This window comes from Lactuca sativa, chromosome 7 (genome assembly GCF_002870075.4).
Source record: "Lactuca sativa cultivar Salinas chromosome 7, Lsat_Salinas_v11, whole genome shotgun sequence".
NCBI classification, from domain to species: domain Eukaryota; kingdom Viridiplantae; phylum Streptophyta; class Magnoliopsida; order Asterales; family Asteraceae; genus Lactuca; species Lactuca sativa.
This window is the reverse complement of record NC_056629.2, coordinates 88,679,682-88,696,625: the sequence shown is the minus strand read 5'-3', so window position 1 is coordinate 88,696,625 and position 16,944 is coordinate 88,679,682.

Below are 16,944 nucleotides of genomic sequence, written 5' to 3'. Positions count from 1 at the left end.
CAGTCAAACTCGGGCCTACTCGGTCTTACTCGGGCCTACTCGGTCAAACTCGGCCAACTCGGTCAAAATCGGTCAAACTCGGTCAAAGGGTCAAAATTGTCATAAAATGAGAAAAAATCAAGAATTTCAAGATTAATATGTATAATGCACTTAGTGATTAATTATTTAACACACACATGTTATTATTACTACATATATATCTTAAATTTTCAGTAATTAGTCACATAGTGAGACAATTGTGTGTATTTTAGTTTTTATGTATTCACATGTATCTATTTTTGGTTATATATTTCAATCAAATTATGATTTTAACTTATGATTTTGGCATATATAATTTTCCAAAAAATATTTCTACACAAATTACCGAATCCGAGTACTCCCCGAGTACTCCCGAGTACTCGCTACTCCCCAGTCGGCCGAGCAGGTACCGAGTAGCGATTTCTACAACCTTGCTGGTAGTAAGACATTGGTGCATTCCGAGGCACTACTTGTATCTACTCGAAACATTGTGAGTATTCGCCACTCCCCTTTTTCGGTTTTTATGTTTTGTGGTGGAAAAGCATGTCCTAAACTAATTATGTTCGTTGTATTTATTTGACTCGTATAAATTTGGTTGCTATATTTTTGCACATTGTGAGTATTCACGCACTCCCCTATTTTCAGTTTTTATGTTTGGGGGTGGAAAAGCATGTCCAGAAAATCTATTATTTGCATGTTGTATTTAAATTGATTTGTATCAAACATGATTGCTATTGTATTTCTATGTCTCTCTATGTATGTTTATGCAACACGGAACATGAGAACTTATCGTACTAAGGCCCTTCCCTTATCTCTAACCATTAACTCTTTGAGCCAATGGTCATTATGGATAGCGCTATTAGGAATTGACAACTCCTCACTCGCCCTATTGCTGGAGTGCATGATACCATATTCATCTATGGAACAATAAGCATAGATCTCGATAGGGCTTCAGTCATAGGTTTGGTTGAGACTCATTGTTTGCTCATATACATACAAACTCGTTTCTCGTTATAGCAATAAACTTGTATTCATTAATAGCAATCAACTTTGCTTATCATTAAAGAAATGTACTTGTATTTACGAAAAGCCTTATTTCAAGCTCGATTTTATAAACTTGTGAACTCACCAACTATTTTCATAGTTGACGCTCGTTTTACATGCTTTTTCAGGAAATAATTAGTAAGTGGATGTAAAGATTCATCATCATAGAGCATGTTGCATCGTGTTGAAGCTATTATGAAGTTATATTTTGAACAATGTTGTTTTGGAAAACTTGTACTTTGTTTCTTTTTAAGCTATGGGTTGTAAACTTTTAAATACTGCTATGGTGATATATCTTTATCTTTTGCAATGAAACCCTTATCGCTGTCATATCTTGCGTTTCCGCTTTAGCGGGGTGTGACAGAAGTGGTATCAGAGCTAAAGTTATAGAGAACATCGGTTTTCCTTTAAGAAAACACAACCTATAACTAAAACTTACAAAGAAATTCTTTTTACATCAAACATATTACTAGTATAATTAGGTCGGGAGTTGTATCATTGGACCTCGATTAAACATAGCCTGATCACCTATGTTTAATTAAGGAAAGATTTATACAAAGTCGGAGCTAATTATAATGGGAATATGTTAAACAAAAATATTTGAGAAAACTTTATTTCAAAAAATTCAAAATGGTTAATTTTGGTGTGTGTAAGCATTGCATATTATAGGCATACATTGTCATTTATTTCATATCTCATTGAAATTATGTCTCAGTCCACTATGTCAACATTGTCATCTTCGCGTGCTGCCGCCTCAGCCGATGAGTCCAGCTACGTCACTATTATCCCTCGACGTAATCCCCCCGCCTCGGTAGAAAAAGACCCATCGGAGGATACGGAAGATATAGGAAACTCGGTGGAGATCATCAATGACAACGCCCCGAGTCAACGATGCGAGGCATCGCCTTCATCGGTGTTGCCACAGCAACCACTTTATGGACTTCGCATTCGGAGGACGGCGAGGAAGAGTGTTACCATTCCAGGAAGGATAGCCACCAGCACAGCAGGACTTGGCATGGCAGGACCTAGCGGGGTAGGACCCAGCGTTGCAGGACCGAGAGCACCCTCACCACAGCAAGTCATAGGGATACCTGTCAGGCAGCCAGGTATGACCCCGGAGGAGTCCCGGAGATTGCAGTCGATGGCAGCGGGCCTACGTCACAGTCTCGCTGTGATAGCTGGGCATCGGGAAGTTTTGGATGAAGTCTTGACAAGGATGGAAATCCTGTTTCAACATTCGATGGAGGCTGCTGACACTGCTAGTGCTGCTAGACGAGTGGCATGTCGTGCGATGACCGCATATTATGTGCTTGTTGGGCTATTACTGATTGTGGTGCTGATGTTTCTTGTTAGGATAGCGATTAGTGTTTGGTTCTGATTTCAGTATTTTATTTTATTTTGTGATGAAATGAAAACCCATGTTGGGTGTCTTTTGGGAAAAACATTTAAAACTTTATTTTGGGATTGATGTATTGGTTTGGTTTTAAGACAATTTCAAATGGTAATGAAGAATTTTATTTTATGTTTGGAAACTTTTACTATGAGGTCAAACCCTAGAATTTATTTGGTAAATGGTCGAATAAAGAGATTTTCCTTTTCTTTTCTTTCTGAAATATATATGCCTAGTATTAATCCAAACCAATGATTTGACAACACTTACGGTTTTCAAAATAGTAGTGAACTAAATATTATACATTATTTTATGTATTTATACGTATTTCTTCTCTTGTGTAATAGAACCATGTCAGGAATGCTTAATCGCGGGCGCCCACAGAACGAAACACCCGATGTTGCTCAAATTATGGCACAACAACTCATGGAAGCAATCCCAAACATTGTTACTCAAGTAACTGTAGGACTTAATGCTAACCAAGGAAGTAGTGGAGGAAACCGGGGAAACAATGAAAGAGAATGCAACTACAAGTCCTTTATGGCCTGTAAACCTAAGGAATTCCACGGAAAGGAAGGTGCGGTCGGGTTGCTGAAATGGATTGACAGCATGGAGTCGGTCCTTCACATTAGTAAATGCCTCGAGCGCAACAAAGTTGAGTATGCATCTTGCCTACTCCAAGATAGGGCATTAACCTGGTGGAATACCCTAGTGCAAACCCGAGGCCGTACAGCAGCATATCAACTAACTTGGGAAGACCTAAAGAAGCTGCTGATAGAGGAGTATTGTCCCAAGGATGAACTTCAGAAGCTTGAATCTGAATTCTGGAACCATTCTATGGTTGGAACACAAATAGAGAAGTACACAGTCCGATTTCATGAACTAGCAAAACTGGTACCTCACATGGTTACTCCTGAGGAGAAACGGGTAGATCGTTACATCTGGGGTCTGGCACCAAAGATTCGGGGAATGGTTACTTCAGCAAATCTAACTACTATTCAGAGTGCAGTAAGTCTAGCAAATCGATTAACCAATGATGTGATAAGGATGGGAGCATCGACAAAGGAAAAATCTAGTAGCAAGAGGAAGCCAGCAGATCAGGGAGAAAAGAAGTATGGAGGCAAGTCAGGGAGGAAGAAGAAAGTCTCAAGAAACTTTATGGTAAGAGCCCAGGAGCAAGAACCAGTGAAAAGTCAAGAACAGGAAGTGCAGGAGCGAAAGCAGTACTCAGGACCGCTTCCGAAGTGGAATAAGTGTAACTTCCATCACAAGGGAGCTTGCCCAGTGTGCCAAAACTGTAAGCAAATAGGCCATTACTCGAAGTATTGTAAGCTGAATAAGGAGGGAAAAAGGGCATGTTACGAGTGCAAGAGTACTGATCATCTCCGTAGAGCATGTCCCAAACTGAACAAAGGGCCTGGTAACAATGGACAAGGCCAAGCCATGCAAAACTTCCAAGGAAATCAAGTTGGACGACCAAGAGGTGTAGCCTTTGTGATTGGTGCAGAGGAAGCTCGTCAGAACCCTGAACTGATAACAAGTATTTTTCTCATGAACAACCATTTTGCATCGGTAATATTTGATGCGGGAGCAGATAAGAGTTTTGTTTGTTTAGCATTTAGACCGTTAATTGGCTTGAAATTGAAAAAGATGAGGAATGCTTATGCTATTGAACTTGCTGATGAGTATGAAATTAGGGCTAATGATATAATTCCTGGTTGTACTCTGAATTTAGCTGATAAACTATTTAGCATTGACCTAATTCCTATAGAGCTAGGTAGTTTTGATGTGATAGTAGGAATGGATTGGTTATCCAAAAATAGAGCGGACATTGGTTGTTACAAGAAAGTCGTTAGGATACCTCTCCCTAATGGAGAAACCCTTATCATACATGGTGAGAAGCCAGGAAGAAGTTTAAACATAGTATCAAGTATGAAGATTCACAAGTACCTGAAGAAGAATTGTATTGCATTCATGGCCCACGTGCTAGAAAGGGAACCTGAAGCTAAGCAACTCAAGGAGATTCCAGTGGTTCAAAACTATCCCAAAGTGTTTCCGGAGGAATTGCCCGGTCTACCCCCTCACAGACAGGTCGAATTTTGGATAGACTTAATTCCCGGAGCGACACCGGTAGCAAAAGCACCATATCGCCTTGCACCATCCGAGATGCAAGAACTATCCGGACAACTTCAAGAACTTCTAGACAAAGGGTTTATTCGACCAAGTTCTTCACCTTGGGGAGCCCCAGTGTTATTCGTCAAAAAGAAAGATGGTTCGTTCCGAATGTGCATTGATTACAGAGAATTGAACAAGTTGACAATCAAGAATCGATATCCCCTACCCCGAATAGATGACTTGTTCGATCAGTTGCAGGGCGCTTCCTACTTCTCAAAAATCGACCTTCGGTCAGGGTATCATCAACTAAGAATCCACGAAGGGGACATTCACAAAACAACATTTTGAACTCGTTATGGACATTATGAGTTCTTAGTCATGCCTTTTGGACTAACGAACGCACCCGCTGTTTTCATGGATTTGATGAATAGGGTCTGTAGACCATACCTAGACAAGTTTGTAATTGTATTTATCGATGACATACTTGTTTACTCGCAAACCAAAGAAGATCACAATAGACATCTGAAGCTAGTGTTGCAGCTGTTAAAGGAGCAGAAATTGTATGCCAAGTTCACTAAGTGTGAATTTTGGATTCGGGAAGTACATTTTCTTGTTCATGTGATCGGTGAAAGAGGAATTCATTTAGATCCAGCTAAGATCGAGGCAATCAAGAAATGGGAAGCCCCCAAAACCCCAACAGAAATACGACAGTTCCTAGGATTAGTTGGGTACTACAGACGCTTCATTGAGAATTTCTCTAGGATTGCTCAACCATTAACATCTTTGACCCAAAAGGATAGAAAATTTCTCTGGGAAGAGAAACACGAAGAGGCGTTTCAAATCCTGAAAAACAAGCTGTGCAATGCACCAATTCTGGCTTTACCAGAAGGATCAGAGAACTTTGTGGTGTATTGTGATGCGTCTCATCAAGGATTAGGATGTGTGTTAATGCAAAAAGATAAGGTCATTGCGTATGCTTCCAGACAACTCAAACCGCATGAAAAGAATTATACCACCCATGATCTAGAACTAGGAGCAATAGTTTTCGCTCTTAATATATGGAGGCATTATTTGTACGGAACCAAGTGCACCATCTATACCGATCACAAAAGCCTTCAGCATATCCTAGATCAGAAAATGTTAAACATGCGGCAGAGGAGATGGGTAGAGTTGTTTAGTGATTATGATTGTGAGATACGATATCACCCAGGAAAGGCTAACGTAGTAGCCGACGCTCTTAGTAGGAAAGAAAGAGTGAAACCTTCCCGTGTGAGAGCTTTGGGAATGGTAATTCAGACAAGCTTGCAATCTCAAATCATTGATGCCTAGGAGAAAGCGTTATTCAAGGAAAATCTTCCAGGCGAGACCTTACATGGTTTGGAAGAGAGATTTGAAACCAAACCTGATGGAGTTCGTTATTTTAAGGATAGGGTCTGGATTCCAAGAGTTAACAATCTGAGAGACATGGTACTAGAGGAGTCTCATTGATCTAAATACTCAATCCACCCTGGAGCAGATAAGATGTACAAGGATCTTAAAGAGTACTATTGGTGGCCTGGAATGAAAAAGGATATTGCCTTGTATGTCGGAAAATGTTTGACATGCTCAATAGTCAAAGCTGAACATCAAAAACCATCCGGCTTGTTGCAACAACCTGAAATTCCCCAATGGAAATGGGAGCAGATATCCTTGGATTTCATTACCAAACTTCCTAGAACTGCTAAAGGTCACGACTCAATTTGGGTCATAGTGGATCGACTGATGAAATCTGCTCATTTTCTCCCCATTCGGGAAGATTTCAAGATGGAAAAATTGGCCCAAATCTACATCGACAAAATTGTTTCTCTGCATGGTGTACCCCTATCTATCATTTCTGATAGCGATAGCCGTTTTACATCACGATTTTGGTGGATGTTACAGAAGGCACTAGGAACCAAGATAGATTTGAGCACAGCTTACCACCCTCAGACAAATGGGCAAACAGAGAGAACAATACAAACATTGGAAGACATGCTACGAGCATGTGTCATTGAGTTCAAAGGAAATTGGGATATTCATTTGCCTCTAATTGAGTTTTCCTACAATAACAGTTACCACACGAGTATCCAATGTGCTCCATATGAAGCATTGTATGGACGCAAGTGTCGTTCGCCCTTATGCTGGAAAGAAATTGGAGACAGACAGTTGACTAGACTCGAACTTATCCAGGAAACATCTGACAAGATTGCTATCATCAAGGATAGGCTTAAAGCTGCCAGAGATCGTCAGAAAAGTTATGCGGATAATTGTCGAAAACCATTAGAATTCTAAGTAGGAGACAAGGTACTTTTAAAAGTGTCGCCATGGAAAGGGCTTGTACGTTTTGGTAAGAATGGAAAACTAAGCCCAAGATATGTTGGACCCTTTGAAATCGTTGAAAGGATTGGTCCGGTGGCGTATAAACTTCAACTGCCCCAAGAGTTAAGCGTCATTCACGACACATTCCACGTCTCCAATCTCAAGAAATGTCTAGCCGACGAAGCATTGATAGTACCCCTGGAGGAAATTAAGATCAATGATAAGCTGAACTTCGTTGAGGAACCGATAGAAATCCTTGACAGGGAGGTTAAACAACTTAAGTGGTGTAAGATCCCGATTGTGAAAGTTCGATGGAACTCAAAACGCGGGCCGGAGTACACCTGGGAGCGCGAGGACTTCATGAAGGAAAAGTATCCACAACTTTTCCCATGCAATGACAAGCGATGACATAGAATGAATTTCGGGACGAAATTCTTTTTAAGTGGGGGATACTGTGACAACTGTCAATTCAGGTCATTCTCGGACTCATGCATCTTTATAAAAACCATTCATGTACCACATGCCATGGCCTAGTAGTATAGGTTAGGTCAAAATCTTGCATAAACTAGGATCCAATTAAGATCTAGGACTAATATACTTGACACTTACGATTCTAGTAAGTTGCTTAACTACAATAGGAAATGCCAATGCCATAATTAGAATGAAACTTCAAACTTTGTTACAATTGAAAAAGGGTATAAAACCCTAAAAATAAATTAAAGTATTCTAATTATGCTTCAATGTGATGGTGAATATCAAACAATATTCCAAAAACCCTAAAGAGCCAAAAATCCAAATTTATAAATCTTAAAGCTTAAAAACTTTATAAAAATTTGGCTATAAACTTCCTAATATCAAGTTTTTATTAATCAAATTATGAATTATACCAATGAAATAGAAATTTAAATTATCATGCATTAATCATAATTTATTAGTTAAGAACAAGATTTTTAAATAAATCAAAAAAATTGCTTAAAGAATCACTTTTATAAAACTTAGATTTTTATAAAAATTAAGGAGGGATTTTTATAAAATTTGAATTGAGGAGAGAGAAGGCCTTAATGCCTCAAAAATCCGGCCACTCTCCCCTCCCTATGTCCTCTCTCTTCCCAAAACTTAATCATTAAACTTAAACCTTCACTCTTCCACTTCTCTCTTCTTTTCCTCTCACACTCCACCTTTGGATTTGATAGTTCCGCTAGTTAACTTTCAACCCCAACTAGTCTCACTGTAAAATATTAAATATCTGATTTTTGGAAATTTTTACAAAATGGTTGCGCAAACAGCTCTTTTTCTGTGATCACCATTTTTGCTTTGCGTGATCAGTGGCCTTAAACCCAACCATAAATCTGGGGAAAAATAATTTAGAAACTTAACATATCCAGTGAATGATGGCTGAAATTTCGTGGCTTAAAACCTCACTGAATTGGCTACTCAAATTCATGAACTTCAGCTACATTTACATCTCATGCACCATTATATGCAACATTTCTTAACTTGTTTGGGTTCCATACCCCTATTTCCCTTCTGAAAAAATTCTGAAAAGTTTTTTCCTTTTGAAAGCCCTCACATGCATGTGATAATCTGTAAAATACCAAGAGCTTTTATTATTTCTTTGATTTACTAAAAATTATTGCAAGAAATCAAGGGCATAAATCACATAAAATACTTCCAGAGGTCTATAAATCCGGAATAAATTCATGGATCACCTTTATGGTGAATAATAACCCCTCATTTAATTTCTTCTATTTTTGTTGCTGTTTGGTATGATTTCCGATTTTCTTTTTTTTGGGTATAATAAATCACTAAACCACTTTAGACAGTGTGAAATTGTATCTAACAATTTTCGCAGCCCTTACCTGTGGTGGGTGACTCAGAAAAGTAATTTCAAAATTTTTCATCATACCTCACTATTTTTCCCAATTTTTGGTAATTATAATGGCCTAAAAATAGGAAAAATAGTTCTTATTACCCAAAATTCATGAACATTTACCAGAACATCATGTTGTACAGTAGGAGGTTACATAAAAATGGTGATGATTTTTCTCTACTGTAAACTATTTATTTCCTATTTTCTAAGGTTAAATACACTTAAATACACATAAATACCCAAAACCGGATTATACATTATGAAAACCACTATTGGTATTTTTCCCAGATTACTTATACTGTAAATGATATTGCAAAATTTTTTGGTAATTTATTTTAACTGTTTAATATTTATTCTTCAATTAATGATTATTTACAGGAATAAAACAAGAAAAAATTGAAATACCAACTGAAAAATATCTTTTATATTTTTCCCAGTCTAGTTATGTATAATATCAGTTAAATAAAAACTTTGGGTAATTTTGGAAACTGTTTTCTATTTATTTCAATTTTTATTGGAATAAATGATCAAAAATCATAAAATATAATTAAAGAGCTTGGAAATCCATTTTTATATTTTTCACAGCTTAGTATTGTGTCATAACAGTAAAATAAAAAGTTTGAGAATTTTTATCCTTTGAATGCTATTTTTCATGAATTTATGTTTTTAAGAAGACTTAAAATTTTGAAAAATAGTTAACCATATAAAAAATTCAAGGAATTTTTTCTGGAAAACCTCTATTGTATATACAATGAAAATACAAGGTTTGACAATTTTAGGAAACTGTTCGATAATATTTTACATTTTTAGGAATGTAAAACACTTTTAAATGTGTAGAAATACCTTTAATTTATATTACTAAATCTGGAAAATTAATATTCCAAAGTTGTAATTAATCGCATGACTTGTAGAATTTCATTATTTCAGAAAAAGTGTAACCAATTAATCTAAAATTCAATACTAAAACATAAGTTGGCATTTCACTATATGTAGAGTTTAGCATATTAGCATTAGATTTCGACATGGAAACTCACTAGTGTGTGTTTGATGTCGTAGGATCCCGGTAGTCAGTGTTGCAAAACTCGGCCTACTCGGCCGAGTACTTGGCCTACTCGGCCGAGTACTCGGCCGATTACTCGGAATCGGTCCTCCACCGAGGCGAGTAATGTGAACTCGGCCAAAAAACTCGGATTCAGTCAAAAATCGGTCAAACTCGGTCAAAAATCGGTCAAACTCAGTCAAACTCGGGCCTACTCGGTCTTACTCGGGCCTACTCGGTCAAACTCGGCCAACTCGGTCAAAATCGGTCAAACTCGGTCAAAGGGTCAAAATTGTCATAAAATGAGAAAAAATCAAGAATTTCAAGATTAATATGTATAATGCACTTAGTGATTAATTATTTAACACACACATGTTATTATTACTACATATATATCTTAAATTTTCAGTAATTAGTCACATAGTGAGACAATTGTGTGTATTTTAGTTTTTATGTATTCACATGTATCTATTTTTGGTTATATATTTCAATCAAATTATGATTTTAACTTATGATTTTGGCATATATAATTTTCCAAAAAATATTTCTACACAAATTACCGAATCCGAGTACTCCCCGAGTACTCCCGAGTACTCGCTACTCCCCAGTCGGCCGAGCAGGTACCGAGTAGCGATTTCTACAACCTTGCTGGTAGTAAGACATTGGTGCATTCCGAGGCACTACTTGTATCTACTCGAAACATTGTGAGTATTCGCCACTCCCCTTTTTCGGTTTTTATGTTTTGTGGTGGAAAAGCATGTCCTAAACTAATTAAGTTATATTATCTAAAAATAACTGAAATACATTAAGGGTGATGGATTTAGGTAATCCAACAAAATTAAAACCTTAAAGTTTGCTTGCAACCTAAATAGAATATACTTCTTCTCTATTGAACATATAACTAAGAACATCAAAAAGAAACCTAGAAACCCTAGGGTATTTTCGAAATTAACGTTAGAGGTTTTAGAATAACATACCTATTAGTAGTTATACCAAATAACAATAAATCTTTGTTGATCTTTTAGAAGCAAGCACCACAAGTTTTGTGCCTCTAATAGAATCACACCCATGCTAGCAAGAGAACGAATTAGGAGAGAGGAGATGGATTGTTGTCCATGGCTTGTGGAGGGAAGGTCTGGATGAAATCAAGTGCTAGAGGACTCCTTGTATAGTTGAAAAAACTTGGTGCCAAAGCTAGAGTTCAAGGGATAAACCTTAGATTTCCTTGCTTGGTGACCAAGCAGCCCAATCACCTTGTCCAAGGGGCCTTGGACGAAATCTCTTAGGGTTTCCCTGTAGATCTTTGTCCACCTCATTCCATGAGGTTTTAGAGCCTTCCTTAAATAACAAAACAGACTATATACTTTTAATTAATCCAATTAATCCTAAAATTAAATCCAATAAATTTCTGATTAATTGTTAATTAAATTATTTGAGTTCAAATTAATATATTATTTTTAAAACACAGTAATAAAACATTTATTACATTTCTTATTCACATAATAAACTAATCACTCTCTGAAATGATCATGTCTAATTGCTAGGTTTCAGGACAATCCAAACGGACTGTGCCATTATTAATTCAAGTATATATCAATTTTAGTTATGGACTTAGATGCCTAATCCAACAGTCTCCCACTTGGATAAATCTATAACTATAATTATAAGTATAACTTCTGAATCGATCAGCAAATTGTAGCGTCCAAAAGCCGTTTGTCGAACTCTATCGATCAACAAATTGTAGCGTCCAAAAGCCGTTTGTCAAAGTCTGACCTGGTCAGTTACGTGTCCTAAGATAAGTGATCATATAATCCTTCGTTCTGCAACATATCATAGGAACATGAGACATGTAATAGAATGAATATCATTTTCCATTACATTGTCTCCTGATTTCTGATTTGTGATGATATAGGACTTCAAATCGAACACATCAATTTAGTCCTGGCTGGGCCCAACACTATAAGTCAACACCAAATCACTGAAGGGCCCAAATATATGGCTTTTCCCATTAGCGTAAAAGGAACGAATAAACTTTGACTCATATGCTCGCATCTTTTACTCATCAAATCATGCGTGACAATATGTTTTATAACATCAAATTACTGATGCGTTTACACATTACCAAATGTACAACCGAATTGTAATATACAACTGTTATATCTTTGTTTCAAGATCATAATATATTATTATCTCATAATTACCCTTGATAAAATCCATGAAGTAATTCTCTGAGTGTAGGTTTATCTGATACTTAAATCTTCATTTCTTAGCACTCATGAATATTGCAACAATTCTATTTCTATGTCTAATTCCCTTAGAAAATCTACAATTTAATTATTGAGAGTCTTCATTCACTACTTACTTCCTAAAGTATGAGCGACTATGGAGCTTTGAATAATCGAATTATTTAGGAAGTAAAACATGCAAAGTATTCCACAATAATAAACTAATTAACAGTGGTCTCTTTCTGGTTCATCCTTTATGAACAGATCAACTGCACACTATTCCAAAGATGATCATTTCACAATTCCAAATTCTTATCATTGTCTAAAAAATGTATTGGAATTCCAACCTTACATACCGAGGGTTCGAAGTCCTAAAGATCGAGCCAAGTATATTATAGAATGTCCCATTATAACTTTGTTATTAGAAACAATACCATGATAATGAAGATTAAATTTCAAGGAACACTCCTTGAATACTTCCCTTGCGGTAACATCCTGAAATTTCCAGGTATCATATTTGACAATTTCATGTTCCTTAGCTGATCAACTCGACGAGTTGGATGCCCAACTCGGCGAGTGAAGTCGTTTCGGTCGCGTGGGTTTAGTGACCAAATCGACAAGTTGGAGCTGTTCCGAGAAACCCTAATTTTCTAGGTTTGTGACCTATTTAAAAGGCCTTAAGCCCTCATTTCCGCACCCCTTATCTCCAGAGAGCCCTGTGTGAAACCCTAGATCGGTTCCATCCATTGTGAGAGAGAAAAAAAAAACTATTTTGGGTGTTCTTGTGCAACTTTGGAAGAAGATTTGGAGAGCATCTTGACTTGGTCCAGGGAGGGATGTTTGGATCCAAAGATTCTCCGGTGGTTAGCTTCTGTTGGTGGTAAAAGATGCTAACTTGATCATTCTTTGTGTAGATCAGAAAAGCAAACTGAGTGATTCCCAACATGAATTTTCTCTAGAATTCTTCAAATTTTCTTTCCATTTCAGCTTAATGGCCCTGTGCTTGCCTTTTAGACTCTAAAAATAGCATATTTGAGAGTTATATTCACAGAAACCGGACTAGGTTTAATACATATCATTAGGGTTAATTTTTGGCTTAGTTAATAGGTTTTAGCGTCGCCACAACATGGTAAAAGTATTGTCACATCATGGTAACTGGAATACTTAATGTACACGACAACATAGACCTAAACGGGCTTTTTTTGCAATCTTTTGATCCACCACATCATAGTAATGCCTTAGCCACGACGTGGGAATTAGAATTTGTATTTTGGCATGAACATGAAAATCAATTAAAATTTTGTCTTGTTTTCAAAGCATATTGACATTCCTTAATAGGAGTTACAAGTCATTAAATATAGCCAAAACACTTAAGAGAGGTCTATCAGCCCAATAATAATTTAGCAAGTATTGGTTGTCCGGTTTTGCCAACTTTTCTTCCCTTTCAACTCCATTCTCCTCATTTTGCATCCCAATTCTGATTTTAACTATCGTTTAACATTTCAAAGCATATTAAGTATCATATATCTTAAAATATAACATTTTTATTCAAATATATTAAGATAACGACCTAAAATATATACTGAAATACGACCTATTCATTAGCCGACAATCTTTCCTCTATCAAAATGCTCCCAAGTTTGATACACCATAAGAGAATGTTCAACTTGATAGGAACCCAATTAGCCTGCCTATTCTCCACCCTTAACCCCAACACATGACAATCCATATGGAGCACTACTATAGGACACCAACAACTTATCTGACACATCAAGCAATGTAGGGACATAATTTCAAGTTAAATATTGCTAGTTTGTTACAATAGTACATATCACAATATTTCCCAAGACTTGTTACATCAACTCGTTTTCACGATATTTTGAGACGATTTATATGTATTGTCCATTTTGTTATGTCATTTATGTCAAACAAACATAATTCTACATGTAATATGTGATATTTCTCAACCTGTTAGTTATCAACCATCAATCACAAGATATGTTCAAAAAAGTAAATAATTGTTGAATCACCATCATAACGGGAAAAATTAGCATAACGAGTTTGAATTAAATGGTATTTAGATGGTCATTTCTTCTAAGGTTTGTCCTAAATTTTTATGTGGGTTAATAGCATGCCAAATAAGTACTTTTTTTTTTTTTTGTAAAAATCATTTTTAAGGCGCTCCAACTTGATCTATCAACACCTTTTAGTCTTCTTTTTTTCGAATGTTAAATAATATAAATCAATGCTTCAAATAACCATCAAAATGGGTACATAGCTCAGTGGTAGAGCATTTGACTGCAGATCAAGAGCTCACCGGTTCGAACCCGGTTGGTCCCTTTGTTTGAATTTTTTTATACTCCTCTCATATCTCAAATCAACCGTCATTTGCTAATGTAATAATTAAAATTATCTAGATAAGTAAGAAAATGTCTTTCTTACTCAACAAAACATACATTGTTATAAGGATCATGAAATGTGTTTTTCCTTGTGCATGGTTGGAGTAAGAAATAAAACTCATAACAGTGAGATCATTACCAATAATCAACCCCCATGATCTGTACGTTTGTTTACGAAGTTATTTATGTTTTGTACACAATGTATTTGGAACAATGTACATTCGTTGAGGTATTTATTATAACAACTTACTTTCAAGTACATTGTTATTTTTTCGATATTTTTTTTTGTAGACTATAAATTAGCCCGGTTGAATAATGAAAAAACAAATATATTATATTTTATTTTATAGGATCAACATGAGGTTAATGTTTGGCTTATTTGACTAGCATAACAATTAAAACGAACATCTTCGGAACATTCTAATATAATGTAGTTTTTTGGATGATATTTCTATTTTACTATTAATGAAAAATGATATTCAATTGGGATTTCCTCTTTGAAAAGTAAAATGTTTAATGTTTATGGAGCGCCCTATTACAACATTTGACTTGAAAAAAATGTTTGATAGTCATTAACCCGCCGAATAAATTCATAATTTCAACCAAACTTTCAAACATTTTGTCCAATTGATTATTTGATGTTTCATAATCATTAACCCACCAAAAATATTCACAATTTCAGCCAAACGTTCAAACCACTAATCACAATATACATAATCCAATAATTGTTGTTTGAAGTCATTAATGCACTTGAAGTCTTAATGCATTTGAAAAGTAAGAACATAGAAGCATACAAAGATATACTTGAAATCGAAGTAATTAGAGTTGGAAAAATTTCAGCATTGTTTGTGAGAATGCGTTAAATAATAGATTCTAGGGACTCGAGGGCATTGCTTCTTGATTCATGTTTGGTATTCCTTGTGTGACTTGAAAGACTTTTAACGACTGAAAAAAAAAGCAAAGAAAGGGGAGATTTTGAGTTGTTTCTTATTTGATTTCTCAAGCTTGTATTAAATAACAAATAACCATTGGCCAACAGACAAATGAGCTGCTATCAAGAGAAAAAGTGATTTATTTTTTACCAATCGTATTCTATTCTAATCTCATTAATAAAATATATAAAATAACTAACGTAAATATTAATTAGGAAAATTTTAAAATACTATTTTGACCAAAAAGAAAATAAAAAAAAGTGGGATACACATAAAATAGCAATATACTTTCACTAGGTTTAAACATGTGGAAACTATAGTTAATAAAAGCACTATCCAACAGCACAAGGGTGCTTCATTTTCATCTCTCCTGGCACTTGCAACTCTGCTTTAAAACCTTCTTTTTCTTTATTAGGGCCTAAAATGTGCAACCATGACCCAACTACATCAAGAGGACCTCCTCTATTTCTTGGTCAGTCAGTCTATTTCCTCTCATATTTTGTTTACATCAGAATCATTCCAGTATGTTCAAAGTCTCCAAAATTACAATAATAATGCACATTAATTATTAGGACATCAACAAATATAGTAATAATTTGTTTACAAAAAGATTGAAAATTTAATAATATATCCAATAAAATCATATGCAATATTTAATGCTAGTCAGAACTTTAAGGTCGTTTCTCTAAGTGCTCATAACAATCACTTTTCATTAAGTTATATTATCTTAAAATAACTGAAAATACATTAAGGGCGATGGATTTAGATAAGCAAACAAAATTAAAACCTTAAAGTTTGCATGCAACCTAAATACAATCTATTTTTTCTCAATTGAACATATAACTAAGAACATCAAAAGGAAACCTGGAAAACCTAGGGTATTTTTGAAATTAACATTAAAGGTTTTAGAATTACGTACCTATTAGTAGTTATACAAAAAACAAGAATTCTTCTTTGTTGATCTTTTTAAGGCAAGCACCACAAGTTTTTTTTTTTTTTTTTTTTTTGCCTCTAATAGAATCACACCCATGCTAACAAGAGAACGAATTAGGAGAGAGGAGATGGATTGTCGTTCATGGCTTGTGGAGGGAAGGCATGTATGAAATCAAGTGCTAGAGGACTCCTTATATATTAGAGAAAACTTGGTGCCAAAGCTAGTGTTCAAGGGATAAGCCTTAGATTTCCTTGCTTGGTGACCAAGCAGCCCAATCCCCTTGTCTAAGGGGCCTTGGACGAAATCTCTTAGGGTTTCCCTGTAGGTCTTTGTCCACCTCATTCCATGAGGTTCTAGAGCCTTCCTTAAATAACAAAACAGACTTTATACTTTTAATTAATCCAGTTAATCCTAAAACTAATTCCAATAAATTTCTTATTAATTATTAATTAAATTATATGATTTCTAACTAATATATTATTTTCATAACACATTAATAAAGCATTTATTTAATTTATTATTCACATAATAAATTAATTACTCTTTAAAATGATCATGTCCAATGCCTAGGTTTGAGGAAAATCCAAAAAGACTTTTCCATTATCAATTCAACTATATATCAATTTTAGTTATGGAGTTAG